The sequence below is a fragment of the Spermophilus citellus genome (assembly GCF_964194105.1).
Source record: "Spermophilus citellus genome assembly, chromosome: X".
Lineage (NCBI taxonomy): Eukaryota > Metazoa > Chordata > Mammalia > Rodentia > Sciuridae > Spermophilus > Spermophilus citellus.
The window spans coordinates 1,765,821-1,791,654 of record NC_138190.1 but is presented as its reverse complement, the minus strand read 5'-3'; the positions used below and the strand labels follow the sequence as shown (position 1 = coordinate 1,791,654).

At 43.5% G+C, this 25,834-nt stretch overlaps 1 long non-coding RNA gene across 1 annotated transcript; it reads left to right on the top strand.

The window, feature by feature from the left end:
- The first annotated feature begins 285 nt into the window (after positions 1–285).
- Positions 286–25,146, top strand: LOC308639076. Its single transcript, XR_014019978.1, has 3 exons — positions 286–645; positions 759–856; positions 24,545–25,146. It is a non-coding gene; the product is annotated as an uncharacterized lncRNA (long non-coding RNA).
- Positions 25,147–25,834: the final 688 nt, after the last annotated feature.

Sequence of the window (25,834 nt, the reverse complement as noted above, 5' to 3'; positions counted from 1 at the left end):
TGACATCTAGGAAGGCCACACCCAAGGGCAGAGCAAGAGAAGGGGACACACAAAAGTCATATCACAGGGGCTGGGGATGTGGCTCAAGCGGTAGCGCACTCGCCTGGCATGCGTGCGGCCCGGGTTCGATCCTCAGCCCCACATACAAACAAAGATGTTGTGTCCCCTGAGAACTAAAATAAATAAATAAATAAATTCTCTCTCTCTCTCTCTCTCTCTCTCTCTCTCTCTCTCTCTCTCTCTCCTCTCCCCCCCCCTGCTTCTCCTCTCTCTTTAAAAACAAAAAAGTCATATCACAAAGGGACAGGTGAGCATAGCTGGACCCACAGGGATGTAGGAGGGCTCGCCTATACAAGATGACACAGTCACAGGACCCCAAAGATTGGGGCTATCATCTGGGTTACTTAGGCAACCTGATGACAGAGTGAATAATGATGATGCCACACCAATCTGAAAGGGAGACAGATAGAGTCACATGCTAGTTTGGCCTCCCACAGAATGGGTCTCACTGAGTCTGGCTGTGTTATTTTATCTCCCCTGTTTTCCCGAGGTTATCCACATGCTCTGTGCAAACACCCAGCACCTCTGAAGCCTGAGGAATCTGAGGTCCCTTCTCTACTCCCTGCTCAAGTGACACAGTCCAAGGTTAACATGGATGCTGCGAGCAGGGCAGCTGTGTGATCCCGAAGGAGCCTGGGAGGGGGTGCCCTTCCCAAACTCCTCTTGCAAGATTTCTTTTTTTCTTTCTTTCTTTTTAGAGAGAGGGGAGAGAATTTCAATATTTATTTTTCGGCTGACACAACATCTTTGTTTGTATGTGGTGCTGAGGATCGAACCCGGGCCGCACACATGCCAGGTGAGTGTGCCACGGCCTGAGCCATAACTCCACCACAGAAACAAAGAGCAATTAAAAAAGTTACTTAAGGAGGTTGAGGTAGGGCTGGGAATGTGGCTCAAGCGGTAGCACGCTCATCTGGCATGCGTGCGGCCCGGGTTCGATACTCAGCACCACATACCAACAAAGATGTTGTGTCCGCCGAGAACTAAGAAATAAATATTAAAAATTCTCTCTCTCTCTCTCTCTCTCTCTCTCTCTCTCTCTCCTCTCTCACTATCTCTTTAAAAAAAAGAAAAGAACCCATTGTTTTTTGAAATGGTCACCCATTCTCTCGCCTTCCCTCACGGGTGAGCAATTTCACTTACCTCCAAGTTTTAGACGTTCCCCGTACGGGCCACCAGATGCCAATGTCTGGGCTTGGCACAAGAATCACGAGCCACCACACACTTGTAGATTCAAACAGCAATTCTTTATTCCCGAACTCACACCGGCCTCTACAAACACATTCTGGGGAAAATCTCATTCTGCCTGCACAATTCACGTCCCAAAAATACCTTCTCAATTCCCTGAGAACTCAGCGGGAACTCAGGCAGCAGGAACGCCCTATTCCCAGCAGCAATAATCTTCAACCTCCAACTTCCCTAAACCCGGATTATCTTAAACCGGGAACGCCCTAAACTTGTCTTAAACTGGGAACGCCCTAAACCCAAATTGTCTTAAACCCGGATACTTCCCAAAACCTGCAGGATACACCCTAATCCTGGATCCACCCTGGTCCTTGAGCAGGGTCACCTTTCTCAAAGACACATGCAATGTCCAAGGCAAGTCCATTTAACATGGGGTACGCTGGCAAGGAAATTTCGATGCGTCATTCCTACTTGGCAATGGCCCTCAGCAATTGAGTGCACCTGGTTCAATTCCTGGCACCCCCATCTCTCTTCCCCCCAAAAAGCCAAGTGTTTCTTCTCATTTGCAGAATTGTGGTCTCTGGAGAGTTCATTGTGCTGCTCCCTTGCCAGCAAACCATTTTTTTCCCTGTAAACTCACAGCTGTGTCCTTATTGGATTGACATTGGGAAAGAGGATGGAGCCTTCAGGAACACCTTAACTTCATGTGTCCATGTCTCACAGCTGTTCAGTCTCAATTTATTGTGGTTTTGAAACATTTTGCCTGCATGTGGAAAGGTAGTACAAGAGAGCTGACTCATGGTGTCTGTTTTCATGGTGTAGGACTCACATCCTCTTATTTTCAAACTCTTTATCCATTTGTATCCCAGCAGTGACCCCTGCACATAGCAGAGAATTGGACCTTGTTTTCATTCTGTCTGCTGATCTCTACCTTTGGATAGGATTGTTCAGTCAATTGCCACAAAATGTCACTGTTGATGTAGTTCGATTGATGTCTGCCCTTTTATACTCTTCTATTTTCTTATGTCTTTTCCCCCTCTATTCCTCTTCAGAATGTTATTGTTTTTAAACTGGCCATTAAACCCAGGGTTGCTGTAACACTGAACTACATGCCCTGCCCTTTTAAGTTGTATTTTGAGAGAGATTGAGGCTACATTTCAGAGGTTGGGCTAGAATTTTTGACCCTCATGGCATGGTTTGTACCACTATCCCAGGATACTGCTCCAGTTTTGTCATTGTTATTGTTGTTTTTCTAAGAAAGAATTTATTGAATGATTTATTCAATGATTCAGTTTTTTAATGTATTGGCTTAAAGATGTGTCATCATGTGTAAAAAATATGCTCCCTTGGCCAAAGCCAAAGATGGCCTTGTTAGAGACCTGGCACTGTTAAACCACAACACATGGAAAAGAACACAGACTCCAATTTTGAATCAACCTAAATCAAAATTTTATTTATGTACCCCAGGAGCTGGCCATGTCTGTCTCTCCTCAAACCCCAGGCTAAAGATACTCCAGCTCTCTCAGAACACATTTGTTTTAAATCAAACAACAACTCTTTTTTTAGAGAGAGGGAGAGAGAGACAGAGAGAATATTTTAATATTTATTTTTCATTTTGGGCAGACACAACATTTTGTTTTTTGTATGTGGTGCTGAGCATCATACCTGTGCCTCAGGCACGCCAGGTGAGCGAGCTACTGCATGAGCCACATCCCCAGCCCTCAGAACACATTTTTATAGCACAAAAGTTTGCAAAGGGGGGTGTCTTGAGAACTTCCAGATACCAGGATTTGGAAAAGCCTAATACAAAGGCAGGTAGTAGGTTAATGAACTACATGGCTTAACATTTCAAGGTAGGGACAAAGTTCAGATCTCAACATCAGAATTTATGAGGTACCACTGAGGTTTCCGAGAGGGTTGTTATCTGGTCAGGGGGAGCCAAATATGGGTGACTTCAAGGCATGGGCAGGCATTCCAAGCAAGTTTAAAGATTGCAGTAATTTATACTAAAACAAAAATTCGTTTTCATGAGTTTTGGATGAGATGGATCCCAATCTTAAGAAGGAATTAGGCAGGGTTTCAGAGTTATATTCTCAAACCCACTATATTTATGCTCCCACCCACTTCTTTGTACCAAAATAGAAAAAGGGCTGGGGATGGAGCTCAGGGATTCCATACCCCTGCCATGGATTCAATGCACAGCAGTGGGAGAGAGCACCTAGAGTTGAGTTCTCAGTCCTAGACAGGTATGTGGCCACTATTCCACACTTCAGGGAATATGACTGTTAATATATAATCCCCCTCCCCATGGTCATTGGGAAAGTTGGTAGGTGGACTGAATTTGGGCCAGTGCACAAGATATGAAAGACTTCAATTAAAGCGAAGAGTAAAAATAAAGTTTTATTCACTTTCTGGGCAGGGGCAGATACTGAAGCCTGAAATAGACAGGCAGTCAGTACATACAGGTAAATGGAGTCAGGTCTGATCAAGGAGGCCAATGTTGAGAGAGTCTGGCAAGTTGCACACTGTCCCCTGAGGGATAGAAATTTGAATTCCTGGGCTGGGGATGTGGCTCAAGCGGTAGCGCGCTCGCCTGGCATGCGTGCGGCCTGGGTTCGATCCTCAGCACCACATACCAACAAAGATGTTGTGTCCACTGAGAACTAAAATAAATAAATAAATTTAAAAAAAAAAAGAAATTTGAATTCCTTCAGAGCTCTTGCTCTACCCTTATCATGGACCTGCCCTTGCTCCTTCCCGTTGCTAAGGTAGCCTCTCCCAGGAATTGCCCCTCCTTATAGAGAGCTATTAGGTTATTAATGTGTCCTTGGCTGCTACATCCTGCCCTTCTCCCTTCAGCCCCCCCTGTTTGTCACCATTGTGCCATCTCACCAAGCATTCCTGGGCCTAGTCACCAAGGCAGGAAGGAGAAAGATAAGGGGAAAGGCATGGAGAACACAGGAAGCCTAGGACTCATAGAAAGGCTGAACACCTTGCTTCTGGGAATACCAGGGTACCAGCTATGGCCCCCTCTCCATCCTGGGGAGAAGTCTATATTACTTCTTTTAAAATAAACCCTGCCTTGTGTGCTTGCCTGGGCTTGCATCTCTAATGTTCAAACTTCAACATGTGAGGGGGCAGAACTCCTCCCCAGTAACCAGCGGTATCAACACCACAGGCCACATGGGCCCCAAGTGGGGTTTCATATGCAGGCTTTATGGGCCGAGCTGAGCAGGGTTATTGTTTCTTTCTGGTTTTACTATCAGTTGAAACCCAGGAAGCTGAGAGCCCTGGGTCAGCATCTAGGGATATGGTGCTTACCAGGCAGGAGCAGGTGGCTTGTGGCTTTTCTTGAAAATGTTGGTGCCTCTGAACCACTGACATGGAACGAACACAAGGGAGGGGACCCTTCCTGAGATCAATTCAGGTCAGCCTGTGCAGTGGGGTGAAGTGTGTCAAGGGGTCACATGACCATGAGTTCACAGACATTTTATGACACACACAGATGCCTGAAGCCACAGACGACACCAAACCTACATACAGTGTGCCCTCTACACACATGCCTATGACTGATTGCCCTTTCTATAAAACCTGAGAGTCCTAGACAGCCCTGAAGAGAGGGCGGAGGACATCATGCCCTGGTCTTCGTGGTGAAGCTTCACTGATCAGAGTCCCTTTTCTGCTTGTCATCATGAATTTTTGTGTTTGGATTTGGGGTAAAGAGATGACCTGATGTGTGGGGTCACCAGAGTCGGATGGCTTCCAACAACTCCCTAATAGTGGAATGTAGAACATGGACATTAAGCACAAGGCGCTCATTTTATTTCAACCTCGCATTGCTGCCTTAGGGAATTGCCTCCCACAACTCCTTCCCCTCCATCCTGCTGGGGAGAGAGAACTGAGCCAAATCACCAACACCAATTGCTTCCTTTCTTAGCTCTAATTCCTCAAAAGATAAGTACTCCGGAGTTGATGAGAATTACTAAAATAATTGTCAAACTCTATTTATTTTCACATATCAAATATGTATGATACATATGATATTTTTAAATATTGTTTCAAGAATTTTGAGACTATCTCTTGCTAAGTTGCCTGAGGTCATACCAGCTGATACCATATATGTATATAGGTATCTTTTTCTTTGAGGTTCTGATTTTTTTTTTTTTTAGAAAGAGGAGAGAGAGAGAGAGAATTTTTTAATATTTATTTCTTAATTCTCGGCGGACACAAAATCTTTGTTGGTATGTGGTGCTGAGGATCAAACCCAGGCCTCATGCATTCTAGGCCAGCTCGCTACCACTTGAGCCACATCCCCAGCCCCTTTGAGGTTCTGTTGAATAATCCCTGTGGGGCTCGACCTCTGAGCTAGATCATCAACCCTTTTAATTTATTTTAAGGTAGTCTTTCCCTGTTTGTGAAGCCAGATTGAAATATTGTAGTGTGTGTAGCTAGGTAAGTGGGGTCTAATATCAGGTCCAATAAAAAATGCAATCTGATCTGATCCTGGGAAACCAAAAAAACACCTGAGAAGTGAAGTGTTCATGTTGTCATGGCCTTGGGCAGGTCCTTAATAAGGGTTAATGAAGTAGCTCCCAGTAAAATAGGGAGATGCTCATCAAACCACCCTACGCTGTTCCTGCCCAGGTTTCTGCTCCCCACCCCATAAGTCCACCCAATTCCCTCCCTTTGGCCTTCCACCCTCATGCCCAATCACCTGCACAATAAAGGAAAATAAAGGACAGGAATGTGGGAGGACAAAAGAAGACCTTAGGTTTAAGAGGGAGAAGACCCCCCCCTTCCAGGGATTCTGCCTTTGGGTCCCCTTCTTCCTGGGGTGGGGGGAGTCTTTTGTGCTTTCTCTTATTAAACCTTCCACTTTCCACTCTCCACCTGCTTCTCTGGTGTTATACTGCAGGATTCGGGAACAAGGAGTCCTCATGGTAAACAGCATTATCATTTGTTGATTTTCACCTGATTTTGGGCTCCTCCTGCCTTAGAGTCCTTAAGTAACTATTTTGTATATATGTTTTAACTGTTGTTTTTTTCTGTGGTGAGGTTAAAACCCAGGGCATCACCCGTGCTGGGAAAGCAGTCTCCCTCAGCCAGAGCTCAATCCCAGATGTTACCCTTTGTACCAAGTTCAAGCAAAGGCTTCCCACCTGGATTAGTTCCCAGCCCAGGAAAGAAGCTCCCCCTGAAAAGGGCTGGGGCCAAGGATCTGCCTCTCTAGGCAATTTTGGTTAGTGATTGGATAACCTTAGCTGTCAGTCACAATGCAGAGGCCTGACTAGGGGCGGCCCATTAGGGATGCTGGGGTGGAAGTGTCCAATCAGATCCGGACCAGAGGGGAAGGGCGGGCTTTGGAAATCTCGCGGGCTTTTTTTTCAGGACCAACTCTGCTCCTCCATTTCAGGCCCCACGTGCTCTGCCAAAAGGCCTCGGTGATTCTGAGCAGCCTGTGCTTCCCTCTATCTCTGGTGCCTTGAGGTCCTCAAGAGAACACCGTGTCCTCTAGAAAGACAAAAATGGTGAGTATGTGACGAGGGCTGAAGGGACATGGTCAGCATCTGCCTTGGGGCCCCCGCCAAGGGGTGAGCTGCAGAGCCTGGCGGAGTCACCTCTGGAGGTTGCCCTGGGTCTCTGTCCCCTGCTCCTGGGGGTTGGGCTGGATGGTAGAATCTTGAAGTCACCTCGCTGGCGGCTGACCCTAAGACTCTTCCACTGGTCCCTCGGAGTGAGCTGGGTTTGAGTGCCCAATGTTGGTACAGAGGGTGCAGCTGTAAGGGTCCGGCGAAGCGTCGGAGAAGGAGAGACCACACGAGACTAGCTCCATGCAATGGCAAGGGGGATTTATTAGGGATCCGTACCAGCGCGCTGGGGTTCTGTGCTCACTCAAGAAAGGAGAGCAGCCCAGAGCCCAGAGCAGAGGTCAAGCAGAGCTTAAGTACACTTTTTGGAGAGGGTGGGGGGCTTTGCATACATCAGAACAAATCATCATGAGGCACGGGAAAATTGAACAACAACTCTGATACATGATTAGTCCATTCATTGGCAGGAACAGGCTGGGCAGGGGTGATTGGTCACTTCCAAACTGAGTACACATTCAAACTGATTGGTTCGGGCCCTGTGCAGTTTGGCCAGTAGGGCGTTGTCTTAACTATCTCAGGAATCTGGGTGTAACAGAGGGACTTAATAGTACCTAATCTTTTACATTTTAATTCAAGGTTTCCAGCTTAGAATCTTTACCCTTTCATTCCCCACTCCTTTTTCTGACTACTTTTAATCTTAAAAGTAATGAATCATAATTATTGGGGAGTCTCATTTTTCATCTCTGTCGGTGGAGCATATTGCCTTCTGATTACCATGGGTTGTCCTGTGTTTCCTGGAATCATTTTTAGCATGGCCTCCATTTTAGATTTCACTCGGTATTAGACCCCGATTTATCTAACTACACTGACTACCTAACTTTAAATCTGGCTTCATTCCCCCCTCTAATTTGGGAACTCCTTACTGCTGTAAGGAAGGGGGACGAAGAGGATCTCTCTGGCTTCTTCAGGCTGAAAAGGGATGGTGTGGGGCAAGCAGTTTGGAGTCCCCCTTAAAAATATCGGGTCTATCGAGTGGTCCATGCTAAAAGTCCAATTGAGAAGTAATAGGCTGGAGGGCCATTCGAGTGATAGGTGGTCTATAAGAGAAACAAGAACTCATTAGTACTGGAACCATATTGATGCAGTAATAAATGCCACAGCACAGGAATATGCCAATGAGTACAATGACCAAGACAAAGATTAACAATGTTTTCCATCAGGCAGTACCAGGAACTAAGAGCTAAGATATTGTTTTCACAACAAAGTTGCTGAGGACATGGCTTCCATCTGAGCATATAAATCTTTAAGGATATTTGTCACATTGTCAGAAATGCCAGGGATGTAAACACAACAACTAACATTTAGGGTTACAGATGTCCTTTTTATTAAGATATAGTCTAATAATCTAATGCCATCTGATCCTGCAAAATCCTTTGCTAGTATGACCTCTGTGTCTAATAGAGAAATCTTTAATTCTGCTACTCAGGGCTGGATAACCATACTAGCAAACATCAAGCCTACCTGCATTGGTTAGAAATAAAGGCCTTAGACTAAAACTACTCTAGCAGTCCCTTTGACAGTTATCAGGCATTTCTGTCTAAGATTCTCTTTTGTAGCCTCCAGTCTACTTATTTATGGAAGTTACATTTAACTATTATTATCATTTAAGATGTCCAGGAACATCTGTGCTTTGGCTTTGACTGTCTTTGCTAAGTGTTTAAGATGAAGCAAGTCAAACTGACTTCTGTTCTACCTATTGTTAACAGTCAGCTGAGCCTCCTGGGAGTCCTCGGGAACTTCACAGCAGCTTCTCAGTTCTGCTAGTGCCATTTGCGCTGGGATGGGTCCAGGCCTTGCTTGACCATACAACTTCCCTCAGAAGCATCAGGGATGTCTCCCTTCTCTGATGACCCTCCTCTTTACAGCAAATGCACTGATTGGCCTTCTGCCCTCCACTGGTCTCATTAATCTCCCTGCTCGGGAAGTTATGTGGCCTAGAGTTGCAGAGCCCTTTGAAAAAGTTCCCTATTCCCTGATTCAGACTGACTCAGAGGGCAAGAGCCAAATTTTTAATTTTAAAACTTAATCTTAAACATCTAGCAAATAACTTAACAGCCTTATATTAAGAGTACTGAACTTTAATGTCTATCTCTCTATCCTGTAGGTGGCAACTCCCTATAACTCATTATCTTAAATTAACCCAGGTTGTGAGTTCTTAAAGCAGTACCTCTTTAAAACATTAACAGGCAATTCTTAAACCATCTATAGGCAAACTACAAAACAAAACTAACTAGGGTAAAAACATATTTAGTCTATGTAATAGCTACCTAGAATTTTGGCAGAGTACATCCCCTGTTTGGTATCCTGGAATCATGACAAAAACCAACTTTTGGGCACAACTTTGAATGCACTGAAATCTGGCCTACTTCACATGCAGAGAGTTGGGACATAGAGCCTTATCTCAAGTAAGGTGGGGCTCTTCATAAATCTTAAATACTATAGTTCTAAAGCTGATCTTTGTTTTTTTTTTAGACATCATTTTACAAAGCCTATATAAATTGTTGCTCAAGTTTACATGAATATTAGCTAACACAACATAATATCACATCTAAAACATGAATTAAAGGAAGGCTGGAAGCTTCTAACCTTTTGTTGGAAAGTAGCAAAGTATTTCTGTGTTTTACAATAAAACTTGATTAGGCTCTCATTAACTTAAAAATACATTTAAATTGTGTCTCATAGAACTTTACATATCTTAATGATAACAAGTCCAGTTATAGAACACAAATGATATAATTGAATCTCCAACATGTTTTTTTTTTCTTTGAACCTAAAATTACCATACAACTTTAGAACACCAGCTTGTAAAGCTTCTACCTTACAGACTTGTATGCCTGGAAGATATGAACACATTAGTAACATCACAATTACATTGATGATTTTATGCTAACCAAGTTTGGCTTTTAAAGAAATAACATAGCACAATTCTCTAAAACAACAGCACTTGTTTAACCAGCTGCTTAATTTCTTTAAGATTACTTGCTCAAAAACTTACTTATAACCAACTTGCACAGACCTTTTTTTTTTTATCACTTACTTAAACCCTCTTAATTACTTAATCACATAGACTCTCTTATCCAGAAACACATTTTCCCTCTATTAAATCCATACCTAGAACCTTTTAGTTTCTTTTTTTTATTTATTAACCTCCTTTTGTTCACAGTTTGAAACAATACTTGTAAACTTTTAAATTTAAGCAGAGTTAACATTTTATTAGGGCCTTTTTTTTGAACACCTAGAAAAACCTATAAGCTTAATTTAAGAATTTAAGACCTCCTTTTTTATCTATTTATACCAAATTTAAATTGAGCCATTTGAATCACGTGAATCAAAGATATTTGGATCCATTTTTAATTTTTTTATGAGCGCTCCACATCTGTTAATTGTCATATCACTGCAGGATATATGGACATACACACATACAGACATACCGACATACAACACATAACAAGAGTGTGCACACATAACAATAATAAAGGCCTCGTAGTTTTTCACAGATGAAATCTCCATTGCAATGTTTTAAAAAAAAACTCCAGTTGATCAAAAAATAGAACTTATCAGAAAAACATTAACTTGTCTGTAGGATAAAAATCATGAGCTCAAAAAAAACATAGAATCTAAGAAAAGGCAAAAGTCCTTTAATCTAGTTTGAGTTCCCATAAAAAGATACCTTTACCTTTTTTTTTTCCTTGGGCCTGAGTTCCAAGCTGCTTCTGTTTGCATATCAGCTTAAGCCCTGGCTAAGGTCTGGAAGGAGTAGGGAAAAACTGCTATTTTGAGCAGACACTTTAGGCCTGAGGCATTTTAGCCATAAGTCATATTTCCAGGTTTGGATGTTGAAAATTATGATACACATTTAAGAAGTAATTCCCAAAATTTTATATCTTTTTACATTTGAAAAACTTGCTCACATAAAACTGGAAATAGGATCTCTACCATCAGAAGAAATTTCTTTTGGACCTCTAAGCCACTTTCCTTGTCCTGAAGTTCCTAAAGTAGCATTAAGTTACATTAAATTTGCCTGAAAAACTTTAGAAAGAACCACACACTACCATGCATATCTGAAATTAAGCTTTAAAAATTTCTAAGACTGTTGCTATTTAATTATCTAATGTTATTTTAATAAGCCAGACCAACGTTTTAATTTAACACTTTTTTTCTAAATCTTACACACTGAGAGAAACAGATACCAAATCATAATTTACTATCCTTGCCTAAATCAATGCACTGTATACCTAGTGAAATCTCCTTAGGCTACCCAGTTCAAAATTGAAACTCTTTAGAACTATCTGAAATCAAACTAAGCAATTGCTTAAACCCAAGTTTTAAATGCAAGATAGTGCAATGCTTTAAAAACCCATTCAGATACCAGATTGTTACAATAAGAAATTATTTTTTTTTTAGACACACATTTAACCTAGTTTATCTTTAAGAAACAATCAGACAACCAGATAAGAATATATCCCTCCAAGTTTTGAACTCTCATTTAATTATGACTCCCATCCGTGGCACCATAGACTTTCCCACGAGTGAACCAGATGTTTTCACGTAGGGGCAACTATAGGTATAAATTCAAGGGTCTCAGTGTGACTGGCTTTACTGCATTCAGTGTCCCTTCTTTTTTTTTTAAGTAAACAAAGGTGGAGTAATCCTTAAAATGTAGATAAGAGATAAGGGAGTTCCCCAAAGCAAAATTGCTCTGGCAGCTGCTGGGAGTCCCTTAGTCTTATCTCCCACCCACAGGATTAGCTCCTCCAGTTTGGTTTGACCTTAGGCACTAGGCTTTTTTTTTTTCCTAACTTTTTAGTAGCCAGCTCCCAAAAAGCTCATCCTCTGCTTACAGTTATTTCGAGTGCTAGACTTCCCCAAGAAAGCTGAGTGGAGACTCAAATTTGTGACTGAAAATTTGGTTCCCATCTCTAAAGCCAATTAACACCAGTTTAATAATGAGGACAGGGCTTTGAGAAAAGTCAAAGCGAGATGTCAAAGTTGTTAAATCTCCAGCAGGCATCTCTATTTGCACTCAAGCTGATCACGGGAGGGAGAGAAAACATTGCTTTCCTAGTCTCAGTATTTAGCCTTAGTTGGAATCTATCATCTGCTTTGGGCTTCATTTTTAAGCAGCCCGACTCGAGGAAGACCCGTTCGATTCTTTTGCCCCGGGATTTGGTGATTGCAGCCGGGGAGGGCTGTAACATTCGGGGGGGGGGGTTTGGGGACCCGGTCCCTTCTACCCCCACAAAGGAGGGAGAGGGCCAGGTACTCCAGAGCCGCTTTTTCTGCTCCCCGGGAGGACGGAAGGGAGGGGCAATCCCCCGCCAACTCCGCCCGCTCTGCTGTGGTGCGAATGCGCCCAGTGGCAACTGGTTGCCGGCAGAGGAGGGGCGGTCCCCCGCGGACCTCACCCCCGATTCCGTCCGCCCGTCCCCCAAACCTGCGGGAGCATTCCCCCTCCCCCCCCCAGGGGAGACGACCACGGGCGGAGAGGACAGATGGGTGGAAGGGCCAGGAGGAACAGGGACAGGACGGATCCGCCATATCGCGGAATCCTCCCGGCAGACTGCGCGGACCCCACCCATACAGGAGGAGATTCGCAGAGGTCCTGAAAGGTTAGATCACCATGATCTGAATGGCCATGCGGCCCCGGCTGAAACGGGAGGGACTCTCCTGGGGGCCATTCAACTCCTAGGGTGGGCCACTCTGAAACGCAGGGAGAAAACACAAACGTGACGCAAACGCAGACACACAGTAAACGTTTAACACAAATTCAGAAGCAAAAATTAAAGACAGACAGTGAATTCAACAGAAAGAGTTGCCGGCAAAACCAGACGGGTTGGCAGCAACGAGGGTTCATCCGCCCCTCTACACCGACGAGGGTTCATCCGCCCCTCTACCTGATGGGGGGCACCTCCGTCCCCCCGAGTCCCCCAAAGCGTCCCTTGGGGGGTGGCCTGTGACTCCCCAGCATGTCTGCCGCCACCGCCAGGGGGAGCTTACGCTCTCCACTAACAGCCACACACACACACTGCCAACCCCACCCGAGGCTCTGAGAGCTTATGCCCTCTGGGGACTTACGCCCACCATTGAGCCGCCAGAGACCAAACCTGAGCGATCGAACCTGAGCAATTATGCTCTTTGGGGACTTACGCCCACCATTGAGCCGCCAGAGACCAAACCTGAGCGATCGCACCTGAGCAATTGCGAAAGAAGAACAAGGGGGAGAGAAGGAGAAGAAGGAGAGGGGAGAGAGAGAGAAAGAGAGAGAAAGGCGCCTTACTTACCCCCGAAGCAGTTCGTAGGTCTCCCTGTCCGGCGATGCGCAGTTCCCGGCCAACGCACCAAATGTAAGGGTCCGGCGAAGCGTCGGAGAAGGAGAGACCACACGAGACTAGCTCCATGCAATGGCAAGGGGGATTTATTAGGGATCCGTACCAGCGCGCTGGGGTTCTGTGCTCACTCAAGAAAGGAGAGCATCCCAGAGCCCAGAGCAGAGGTCAAGCAGAGCTTAAGTACACTTTTTGGAGAGGGTGGGGGGCTTTGCATACATCAGAACAAATCATCATGAGGCACGGGAAAATTGAACAACAACTCTGATACATGATTAGTCCATTCATTGGCGGGAACAGGCTGGGCAGGGTTGATTGGTCACTTCTAAACTGGGTACACATTCAAACTGATTGGTTCGGGCCCTGTGCAGTTTGGCCAGTAGGGCGTTGTCTTAACTATCTCAGGAATCTGGGTGTAACAGAGGGACTTAATAGTACCTAATCTTTTACATTTTAATTCAAGGTTTCCAGCTTAGAATCTTTACCCTTTCACAGCCTAGTCCTCCATGGTGAATGGCCCTGGGCTTCTGCTCTCTGGCCCCTAGGATTGGGCTGGGTATCCAGTCCCTGAGGTCAGCTGCGGAGCATGAGGCCCAGTTTCCCCTGGCAGGTGGCCCTGGTCTCTGTCCCTTGGCTTCCATTGTTGAATGGGCAGCTCCTGTCCCCAGCTTCCCCTCCCCTCCCTGCTGGTGGCCCGCCCCCACTCTTCCAAACGTGTAGGAAGCAGGATCCCAAATCCACTTTCCTTCCCCAATTTAGTTCCTCTGAAAGCTGCTGTAGGTCTTTCAATTGCAGTTGCCTCCTGTGTTCTAAAATGCCCCATCTTTTCCACTTCCCGTCATGAATATCTGGTCTTCCTCCTGTGTTTCTTTTTTTTTTTTTAAGAGAGAGTGAGTGAGAGAGAGAATTTTTAATATTTATGTAATATTTAGTTCTCGGCAGACACAACATCTTTGTTGGTATGTGGTGCTGAGGATCCAACAGGGCCGCATGCATGCCAGGTGAGCGCGCTACCACTTGAGCCACAACCCCAGACCCACTTTACATTTTATTTTGAGACATGATCTTACTAAGTTCCTTAGGGCCTCACTAAGTTGCTGAGGCTGGCTTTTAATTTAGCAGTCCTCCTGACCCAGTCTCTCAAGCTTTTGGGATTACAGTTGTGCCCCACTGTGCATGACTGACAAGAACATTTGTAAAAGAAAGTTATGCATGAATACATTAACCAAGTGCATTGGTAGGATCATCAGATGGGTGGCTACAGTCAAAAGGGAGAAATTTCTCCTGTAGGTCCTTTATTACATTGTTAGCTTTGGAAGATGGTAATTACATGTTGAGTGAGGTTGGTAATATATTCTGAGAGGTTCATTTGTTTGGAGAAATTTGGACTAATACAGAAATTAAGGTAATTGGTTTTGAAAGAGGTTAAGAGAGCCCAAGGTAATTTTTGCCTACCATACAGAACCCTGTCTTATACCTCATGGTGGTCTAGTTGCCCAAAGTCAGGTGGTCTGAAGGCTCATTGATATAGAGCAAGTTCATAGAGAACTTCATTTCACACCTGAAAAATTTCTGGGTTCTTTTTAATCTTTCTTAGTGTAGACACAAAATCTGATATTCTCAGCCAGGTTTTCTTTTGACATCTCAGAGAGTCCTATGTTCTGAGTCTCTATCCTTTCCTGTGGCTGCCACCATGTGCCCACAGCTGTCTTGCGCCCTGCATGGTACAAGAAATTTCAGGCCCTAGGACAGCTCCTCTTAGAGGACAGCCTAAGTTGTGAGGTACAGCCTCTTGGGGGATCAGCTGAGATCTTGGGCCTAAGGAATCTCCTGGAACAGGCCTCATCTAGACAACTAACTTCTTGGGACCTTGTTTTCCCCAAGATCTGTTCCCATTCTTTGGAGACAGGTGGCCAGTCAGGCTGTGGATGCTGGTGCTGAGGGGCCAGGTCAGCAGTGATTTCTGCACTTTCAGTCTCTCACAGTGTGAAGGAGCAAAACCTCTCCCAGAGCTTAAGGAACACCCACCCCAGTGCAGAGCTGTGCAAACCTGAAAAGCCTCATAGTCTGGAGTCATGGTCCAGGTCTCTTGGAGGGTGATCCTGGAGGCTTTCAGTGAGCAAGACCAGGAGGGAACATGTCCCACCTGTCAGGGACCTTCCCTGCCCCTTGAGCCTGACACATGTGTGCTCCCTCAGCACCAAAGCTTTCTGTGTATCACTTTGAAATGATGTGCTCACTTATATGAGGTCCAGGTTTATTTATTCAGAGCCAAATGGGATGGACTAATATTAAAGAGGCAAGACAGAAGTGAATTTTAAAAAGTCTAGTTGCATTTCCATTTTTAAAAATCCCAACTTACAGCCAGGTGCAGTGGTGCACACCTGTGATCCTTCCTGCTCCAGAGGCTAATCAGGAGTGTTGTAAATTTGAGGGCAGCCTTAGCAACTTATCCAGGCCTTCTGCAACCTGGTGAGACTGCATCTCAAAATAAAATATAAAAATGACTGGCATGTGGATCAGTAGTAAAATATCTCTGGGTTTAATCTCGGGGATACCAAACCTAAGGAAAAAAAAAACACCCACTTACCTAATTTACCATTTGCTACCCCTGAGTATGTATAGAATGTTTGTAAGATTTAATGTTGTCTTTTCAGTGATTTCAAATTGATATCCAATCCTAGATTCCAAAATGCCAGGTAAGATACAGAGAAACTCTGTCTTGCATTATTGCGGCAGAAATTGAGTCCAATTCTACAAAAATAGTGGTGAATAAATTTATGAATGTGATTTCATAAAAACTAGTATCTGTCCTTCACAAGGTGATGAATTGGACAAAGGATGACAGTTTTTCACTGTTGTTGTCTGGAGTTGGCAGCTTCATGTTAACTCTGGTTTTTTGGTTTCAGAAATGGAACCCAGAGTTGCTTAACCACCAGCCCCTTTTAGATTCTTTGTTTTGATACAGAGTCTCTTGCTACATCCCCTAGGGCCTCAGACTCCTGAACTGCTGGGGTTACAGCTGTGCACCATCACACCCGTCTCCATTGTAAATTTTAAGGACAATTTTGACAATATCTGAAACATCCAAGTATGATCATTTAATCACTGAATATCAGTGAAATAGTAAATGACATTCCTTTTCTGGAAAGGAGCGATACAACTGTCTAAATACATGTGTCTAAATAAGGGTGCTGATCCCCTCAAGAGCACTCCCCCTATGTCACCTGATTCCTGTTCCCTCCTAAGTGCCTCCTGCTAGGGCCAACCCTTTGGGAGCTGGCCTTTTACCTTATGAAATTTGGGAGCAACATGAATGCTCTCTCTACTCTCTCTGTCCTCTGCAACATTTTGGCTTGTCTTAGATACAGTCTGCTATTTTCAATTTTTTGAAAACTATTTTTTGTTGTTGCTATAGTTGGACACAATACCTATTTATTTATTTGTATGTGGTGCTGAGGATCAAATATAGGGCCTCTCATGTGCTAGGTAAGCACTCTACTGCTGAGCCAGAATCCCAACCCTCCTATTTCAATTTTAGATGTAGTTTTTCTTAAGTTTACCCTAAAACCATGCCCTAAATTTCACAGAATTAACTGAAATGCTCAGTGTTCTTTTTAGAGAGTGTAGATTATGGGAACATTCAACCTCCTTTGTGAGAAAGTGTGTTGTCTTTCCATTGATTTTGTTGTAATTTATGCCTCTAATTGTGTACCTTTTGTATTATAGTCATTTTTATCTCTTATTATGTGTATTTTAGGTGTTTTTTCTGTGTGTGTGTGTGTGTGTGTGTGTGTGTGTGGACTGCTGGAGATTGATCTGAGGGACACATACATGCTTGGGAAGTTTTCTACTACAGAGCTACTCTCCAGTCCAAGAGAATTAGTATTGTAGACTATTGTTTATTTATTTGCTTACTTATTGAGTGCTGGGGATTCATGCCGTGGACTTGCTCATGCTTAGTTCTCCTCCAGAAATGAATTTCAATTTGTGAGCAGAGTTCTGGTGTTTTAGTGGGAAATAAACCTACAGGCACTTGACCACTGAGCACATTCTCAGCCCATTTTTATGTATTTATTATTTCTTTTTCTTTTCTTGTTTTATATTTTATATAGTTGTAGATGAACAAAATACATTCATTTTGTTTGTTTACTTTTTATGTGGTGCTGAGGAACATATCCAGTACCTCAAACATGCTAGCAAGTGCTATGCCACTCAGCTCCAATCCCAGACTCCCTTTTAATTTTTGATGAAGACAAGTCTCACTAAGTTTCTGAGGGTCTTGCTAAGTTGCTGAGAGTGGCCTCCAACTTGCCATTTCTCTGCCTTGTGGCTGAAATTACAGGTGCACCCTACCACACCAGCAGTTGGAATGACATTTTTTTAACTTATTTTTTATTTGTAGTTGGACACAATACCTTTATTTTAGTTCTTCATTTTTATGTGGTGCTGAGGATTGAACCCAGGGTCTTGCACGTGCGAGTCGAGTGCTCTACCACTGAGCTACAACCCCAGCCCCTGGAATGACTTTTGAAGACTTATCATCCAATTTATTTCCAGATGGAAATAGTATTGAAAATCAGTTTCTTTGCTTTTGTCCATAGTTTTGAAATTTGTACGTATGACTCTTTGCTTTATTCTTGCATTATTATGAAAATGGTATTTAGCATTTACTATTATTTCTTATGTATATATTTGTAAAACTTCATGCCTTGGTAGTTTATTTAGTTTATTAGTTAGACTTTGTTTTTCAGAGGAATTTGTGGCTTACATAGTTTATTAGTCAGTGTTCTCTAGAGGAACAGCATCAAGAGGAAGTTTGATTATAAAAGGGGACTTATTGGATTGGTGTACTTGACCTGAAGCTGGATGTCCACAGTGGCCATCTGCAGCTGGAGAGCTTGAGAAGTAGTAGCTGCAGAGTCCAAGAGGCTGAAGCCTCAGAACAACAGGGATCAGTGGTGCTGCCCTAGTCCAGACCAAAGGTTCTGGAAACTCTCTGGAGAATCACTGGCAGAGTCCACTTTGGGAGAGTGAACAAGGCAGTGTCTGATACCCTCAGGCCATTGCTTAGCAAACAAAAACCCACTGAGAAGAAAGGAGCTTGCTCTGCTGCTGCTTCCTTCTTCTTTCAACTTTTGCTCCACCTAAGACACAGTCCTATTGGATGGTGCTGCGCACCTTAAAAATGTTTGCCAGTTTGGCTCACTATCCCGCATGCCAATCATTTGTAGACATACCCTCATGGACACATGCAAAATCTCATTAATTATCAGTATCTTTTAATTCAATCAGGGTGACAATTAAATGTGTCATTACTCATAGTATGGAATACCCCTTCTCTCCAGCTGATAGTCTCCACTGTTTTCAAAATATTGCATTGGTGTAGGGTGTTTGTTAGTTACTAAACCAGTGTTGAACATTTGACCAAGAGAATGGATGAAGCAACATGTTATGATAAGCCAAAGTTCATCCTTTACCTTAGGGTTCCTCCTGGAATCATGTGAACACCATGCATGTTGAGTGTAGATTTCTCATGCTGTCAATCTCTCCTGGCCTCCACTATACATTTGGTGGGATATTTTAGATCTCAGTGACCTTGGAGGATGTGGCTGTGAACTTCACCCAGGAGGAGTGGGCTTTGCTGAATCCTTCCCAGAAGAACCTTTACAGAGATGTGATGCTGGAAGTCCTCAGAAACCTGTCTTCTATAGGTAATAATGATGTTTTTAAAGTTAATCAAATAGAGAACTCATGTTTATTTTGGTCATTTATGTAGAAGGTGAAAAGGGAATCAGTTGGTGAATTATTGCAGCATAAATAACATGTATCATTTGGCAAAGCATTGTTAGCTCCTGATTATTCATAAAGATTGTTCTGTTCTCTCATTTTAGGAAACAATTGGCAAGACAAGACCACTGAAGTTCATACTGAAAACTCTGGGAGCAATGTAAGGTAAGTGTCCTCACAAGAGGAGTCCATGAGGGGGTCTGAGAACAGTCATGTAATATTCAAAGCAAACCAACGAGAGAAGTATGCATAAATTGAGAAGTATTTATTCTTATAGTGCTTTTTACCTGAAATATATACTTAGCTGTAACAGATATTCTGTCTTTTCAAAGTATTTGACATGCAAAAAGTATATGAAATTGCATATGTGGATATCACTATTTGGATAATAGCCATAGAAAAGCTATGTTGAAAAGGATCGTTTGCTTTAAATCTCCTTATTTTTAGGCAAGTTGAACAAGTCAGAAAACCTAGCCTTTACCTGATGTTGGTAGTAATGTAAAGATCTATCAATACATAGAAAATTGTGAATGAATCAAGCATTGATTATGTGCTGGTCACTTGTTCTTTAAAGAAGTCATATGGTAAACTCAAAGGCACAAAATAGTGTGGGAAAACCTTCAAATTGATTCCAATTCTTAATTGAACAAAGAAAAATTTTAATAGAGTAAATCCATGTCACTTGATTATGTGTGCAAAAGACTTCATATGACCTTCATTCCTTCATAGGCAGATCACATCTCTCTCTGGACACAAATACTACAACCATGAGGAATGTGAAGAGAAGCCATCTGAATTTAAACAATATAAGAAATCTCTGGTTTCTCCCAAAAATGTTCACACACATATGTTAATAGAAACTGGAGATGGACCTTATGGATGTACAGTAAGTGGGAAAGTCATCCATCATTCCAGTGACATTCAAAGGCATGGAGATACTCATACTGGGTGGCAACCCTATGAATATCAGCAATGTGGTGAAGCCTCGTCTTCTCCCACGGGTGTTCCAAGACACATGAGAACACGCAGTGAACGTACACGTTTTCAATGTGAGGTATGTGGAAAAGCCTTTTGTTTCTCCTCTGTATTAAGAAGACATGAAAGAACTCATGCTGGAGAGAAAGTGTATGAATGTAAACAAGGTGGTCAGACCTGTATTTCATACACAAGTCTTCAAAGGCACAGGATCACACACATGGGGAATAAAGGTTTCAAATGTAAGGTATGTGGGAAAGACTTTGCTTTTCCCAGTTTACTTAAAATACATCAGAGAATGCATACTGGAGAGAAGCCCTATGAATGTAAGCAGTGTGGGAAAGCCTTCACTCAGTCCTCTGTCCTTCACTCACATGAAAAAATTCATACTGGAGAGAAACCCTATGAATGTAAGCAGTGTGGAAAAGCCTTTGCTATATCCCATCAGCTTCATATACATGGCAGAATACATACCAGAGAAAAGCCCTATGAATGTCAACAGTGTGGAAAAGCCTTTACTAATGCCTCCTGCCTTCAGAAACATGAACGGACTCATACTGGAGAGAAGCCCTATGAATGTAAGCAGTGTGGGAAAGCCTTCACTCAGTCCTCTAACCTTCACTCACATGAAAAAACTCATACTGGAGAGAAGCCCTATGATTGTAAGCAGTGTGGCAAAGCCTTCACTCAGTCCTCTAACCTTCGCTCACATGAAAAAACTCATACTGGAGAGAAGCCCTATGATTGTAAGCAGTGTGGCAAAGCCTTCACTCACTCCTCTAACCTTCGCTCACATGAAAAAACTCATACTGGAGCGAAGCCATATGATTGTAAGCAGTGTGGCAAAGCCTTTGCTACATCCCCTACGCTTCACAGACATGAAAGAATACATACCAGAGAAAAGCGCTATGAATAACAACAATGTGGAAAAGCTTTTGCCACATCCTGTCTGCTTCACACACGTGAAAGAATAGATACTGCAGAGAAATAGTATGAATGAAAGCAATTGGTAAACTTTTCTGTTATTACTGTTGCACTCATATACATGTAGGAAGTTACTGGAGAAAAATCCTTTGAATGTAAAACCTGGTAAATCAATATTTCATGTCATCCTCAAAGACAAGAAAAGGCTCACACTGCTGAAAATGTGTGTGTGTGTGTGAGAGAGAGAGAGAGAGAGGGAGACAGACACTGGGGATTTAGTCTGGTTGTGCTCTACCACTTAGCTACATTCCAGTTACTTTTTATTTTGAGACAGGGACTTGCTGCATTTCTTAGGGTCTTCCTAAGTTGCTGAGGCTAGCCTCCAACATTGATCCTTCAGAATTAGCCTCTCAAGTCTCAGGAATTAAAGGCATACACCACCACTTCCAACTGAGTAACTCTTTAAATGTATAAAATTATCACAAATCATTCCATTTTCCCTGTTGCCTTCAAAGCCATTTCATTCACATTGAAAAACAAACCCTCTGAATGTAAGCAGTGTGGCAACACCTTTGCTCCATCCCATCAGCTTCATAAACATGAAAGAATACATACCAGAGAAAAGCTACATCCTGTTAGCTTCTCATCTAGCCTCTTTTTCTTCTCATATATGAAAACACAGAGAGAAGCCCTGTGAGTGTGAGAAATGTGGGAAATCTAGTTTTCTCAGTCTTTTACTAAGGTGTCAGAAGATTCTTTTGGAATAAAAATAATAAATCCTATGCAAAAAAGAAATATAACTTGTTGAGCTGTTCTAGTTTTGTTCCGTTGTATGAAAGGACTCATACTGTAGAAAATGCTGAGGATAAGCCATGTGGGGCAGTATTCAGCTTTCAGAGTTTTCTTCAAAGACGAAGAATCCACATCTGGGAAGATCCTTTTTCTGTCTTTCAAAATTGTAGTAAGACTTTCAACTTTCCAGGTCCCTTAGAACAGCATTTAAGAAACCACACTGGAGAAAAGCCCTGTATGTAGAAATGTGGTAGGACCTTTGCTTGTTTCAGATCCATTTGAACTTGTTCAGACTTGAGGATATTTTTATTTTATTTCATTTTATGTATTCATTTTGAGAAAAAAACTGTAGGTGTGTGAAAATGTTTGTGCCTTCATTTCATTGTTTATCTATTCAGAGGCCACAAAAATGCACCGTGGGTTGGAGAGGAGCATTGCATCAGCATGAAGATTTGAAAGCAACATGTTTTTCTCTGTTAAATCTCTCTTGTTTTTAGATTAGATTTTCCTGTATTTTAAATCTTTTGTGTCTAATGTTTCATTACATATTCTGTATGTTAGTTTAGGCCTCTCCACTCCAGCCTTTGGTACAGATTGGTGAAATGTCTCTCCTGAACTTCTGTTTTCTCTGTCTTTGTTCACATTTCACCCAGGAGTGCTCCACCACTGAGTTTCTCCACAGTCCTTTTAATTGTTGTTTTTTGAGATGGAGTGAGGCTGGGAGCTGGGACCATAGGGATGTGTCTGTGTAACCTGAAGGTGGGCTCTTTCTTTTCCTTGATTGCTTATTGAGCTGTGGATGACTCTGGGACCACACTCTTGTCACTTGTGCTTGTTCTAAGTCTCATGTATTTTGCTGTATGTAAGCACATTAAAGAGCATTAGAACATAATGTCATTTGTGTATATTATTTGGAGAGGCACTTTCTCAAAATATGTTTTGCCCTATGCTTGAGTTGCTCTTTTTTTCCCAGGTCTGGGGACCCAATCCTGCCTTGTGCATGCTAGGCAGGCATTCTAGCACTGAGCACGCCTGTAGCTCTGGTGGTGAGTTTGCTGTTGTTGTGTGTGTGGACCCCACTGATGACCACATCAGCAGATGCAGCTCTGCAGGTGTTTCCTCCACAATGGCAGATGGTCTCTTGCTTCTTAAAGGTCTTTTATACCAGTGAATTTTTAAAAACACTACATCCAACTTAGCTTTTCTCCCCATGAATAATACTTAGGTGGAATATTCTAGAAAACTCAGGCTTGATTTCTCTCTGTGTTTAGAGTAGCTCTGTAGCCCTGGGAATATTGTGTGATGGTTTTAGGTTTAAGGTTAAGAAAACTGGGCTGGGGATGTGGCTCAAGCGGTAGCGCGCTCGCCTGGCATGCGTGCGGCCCGGGTTCGATCCTCAGCACCACATACCAACAAAGATGTGTCCGCCGAGAACTAAAAAATAAATATTAGAAATTCTCTCTCTCTCTCTCCTCTCTCAGTCTCTCTTTAAAAAAAAAAAAGGTTAAGAAATCCTACTTAATGCACTCTACATGATGAAAGGCTTGGTAAGGAGTGTCCCAGTCTGATGTGCTAATATAGTGGCACTCCTTTCTCCACCAAAGAATCTTAAATTAGCTTCTCGAGAGACCTTCACCATAATTTTCTTTCAACAAAATGTCAAGAGCAGATTTTACAAAGATCTCAATGTGGGTTATAACACAGACTTCTGCTTTTGTGGTAAAGCTTGGAAAACCTCTGACTAATCTTACAATTGGTACACAAAGTACTTTCTGTGAACTAAAAAAATATATAATCTTCAGGTATACACCTACAGAAAATATAAACCTCTATCCCTGTCCCACTGGGTGTCAATGAAGATCAATGAAATTACAAGCAGTGAACCAAAAATTTTTAGGTGATACACCTCAGAACCCTGCAGCTAATAAATCTAATCCTGGAACATCCTTGGGTGTCTGGCTTCATGTGCCCTACATCATTGATGCAGCTGCAGCCTGCCATCAGGTGTCATTCTGCAGTATATGCTGGGGAGAGGGCTGTTTCTGCTCAGGCTAAAGGATTAAAGTGAACAACCCCAAAGCTGTGGAGACACATTTTCTATCATGTCCAACTACAGCATCAACTAGTTATGAAAATTAAAGGTTTCCCTGGCTCATGAGAATGAGAGGATCTGGGAAAGGGCTGTCACGGATGAGGGATGGGGACATGTGCTCTTTTCATAACCTTCCTTTGATCCCAGGAAGAGGCTGCCAGGTTCCCTTCTCATCAGAGTTGGAGGGACTCATAGGTGCTCCTTAGGCCCCAGCTTCACCTGCTGATGAGGAAGAGGGTGCACCTGACATTGTGTGAGGAGCTTCTTCCACTGACAGGGCTTTGACCTGCAGGCCAGGATGAAAGGTTAGGAATGTAAAGGTTAAGTTTTGTTTTCTTGATTGAGTTTAAGTTCTGTTTTCCTGAAACCTGAAATCTATGTAGGTGTCAAAACAATTCCTGGAAAAACCGTTAAATGTATGTTGAGAAAAGTCTCCAGACCATCTGGTTGCTCTGTACAAACAACCCTCCTGCATTCCCTGACCTACACGTGAATTCCCCAGTTCAAACAATGTATATAAGCTCTGCTTAAGTTGTTCTCCGGCTCTCAGCTCCTCTCAAGTGAGCTCTGAGCCCCAGCATGCTGGACCCCCAAGAAACCCTCTGCTGTTGCATGAGACAGTCTCTTGGTGGTCTCTTCCTCCGACGCTCAACCGACCTTAACAAGGAGACTGCAAGGGAGCTGGGTGTTCACAGGGCCATCCTCAGAACCATGGGCCAGTCTCCTCACCCCCATGCCTCATTGTGCTGCAGCTGTCATCATTCAACAGTGACCACGTGTCCCTGTCATGTGGAAGAAGGCCCCAAGCATCACCAACATGCAAGGGGAAGAGGCCACAAATCATTTAACTTGGGAAACCAGGAGGCCTGAGACTGAAGCCATCCAGGCCTCTCTGACGAAGGCCAAGGTAGGAGACAACCCTGGGCAGAGCATAGTTTTGGTGTCCTCAGCCAGAGCAGCATGTCAACACATGTGTGGCCACCTCCTCCTCTGACCCCCTTCACCAGAAGGAAACCAGGCCTCTGGAGAGACACACCCATCACAGGGAGCAGGGATGGAGCCAGGAACCCTGTCCAGCTGTATGACTCCTGGGACCCACGTGTAGCCTGAGCTTTCCCCAGAACAAGGCAGAACTCCCACACCCAGTATCTTTAATTTTCCCTTTAAAACAAGAAAAAGGGGGCTGAGAGGATTCATCTGGGTGCTTTTCTGGCCAGGCATCTAGTATGGATGGGCTGGCACTGGGGTGGGCAGCAGAGTCTCAGTCCTCTCCCCCCACTCCAAATCCCCCTCCAGGGAAACCCTTGTGTCTTGGCTGTTGAGCTGCCCTTGCTGCCAGAGGACAGCCCCACCTCAACCTGAAGCCCTCTGTGGTGTCCTGACCATGGGAAAGCTGGTCATCCCTCAGGGCTGTTTGACACATCTCTGGGTCTCATGTTCCTACTCGATTCTTTGAAATGCCCAGAGCTCAAGGCTGAATGCACCCAAGTAGCCAGAACTGAAATCGGGGGGCAGAGTTGGGTCCACTTCTCACCATATTTCTTGTTCTGGGTCCCAAGGGCTGATGAAACATGGGGATGAGGGACTTAGGCAGGCCTGGGATTGTCACTGTCCTGGAAATGGCTGCTGGAGAGGTCTGTGCAGAACCCCAGATCACATCTGCAACCCACGTGGCCTGGGACCTGATCCCCACTTTAAGATCTGCCCTGAGCAGGAGCAGCCTCCAGAACTCAGCCTTCACATGGGAGCAAAATGGCATGTCTGTCATTCTGTCATTGCTTCACTGCCTATTGTCCTCGTGGCACATGACTGTTCTGTTAGACATGAGGTCCCCTTTCAATGCCAAAGTCAGCTTGCATTTTCAGCTGACCCTGAAATGGTTCATATTGGTAAGAATATGAAAGGAGCTGACAGGTTGCCTTTGTGTCCCAGGGAGGCCACAAGTTTGGATCACCTAACATTGTGTGGACTCTACAGGCTTTTGTGTCTCCTGGAATGTGCTTTGGGTTTCTGCAATAGCAAACCCAAACAAACACAGAATA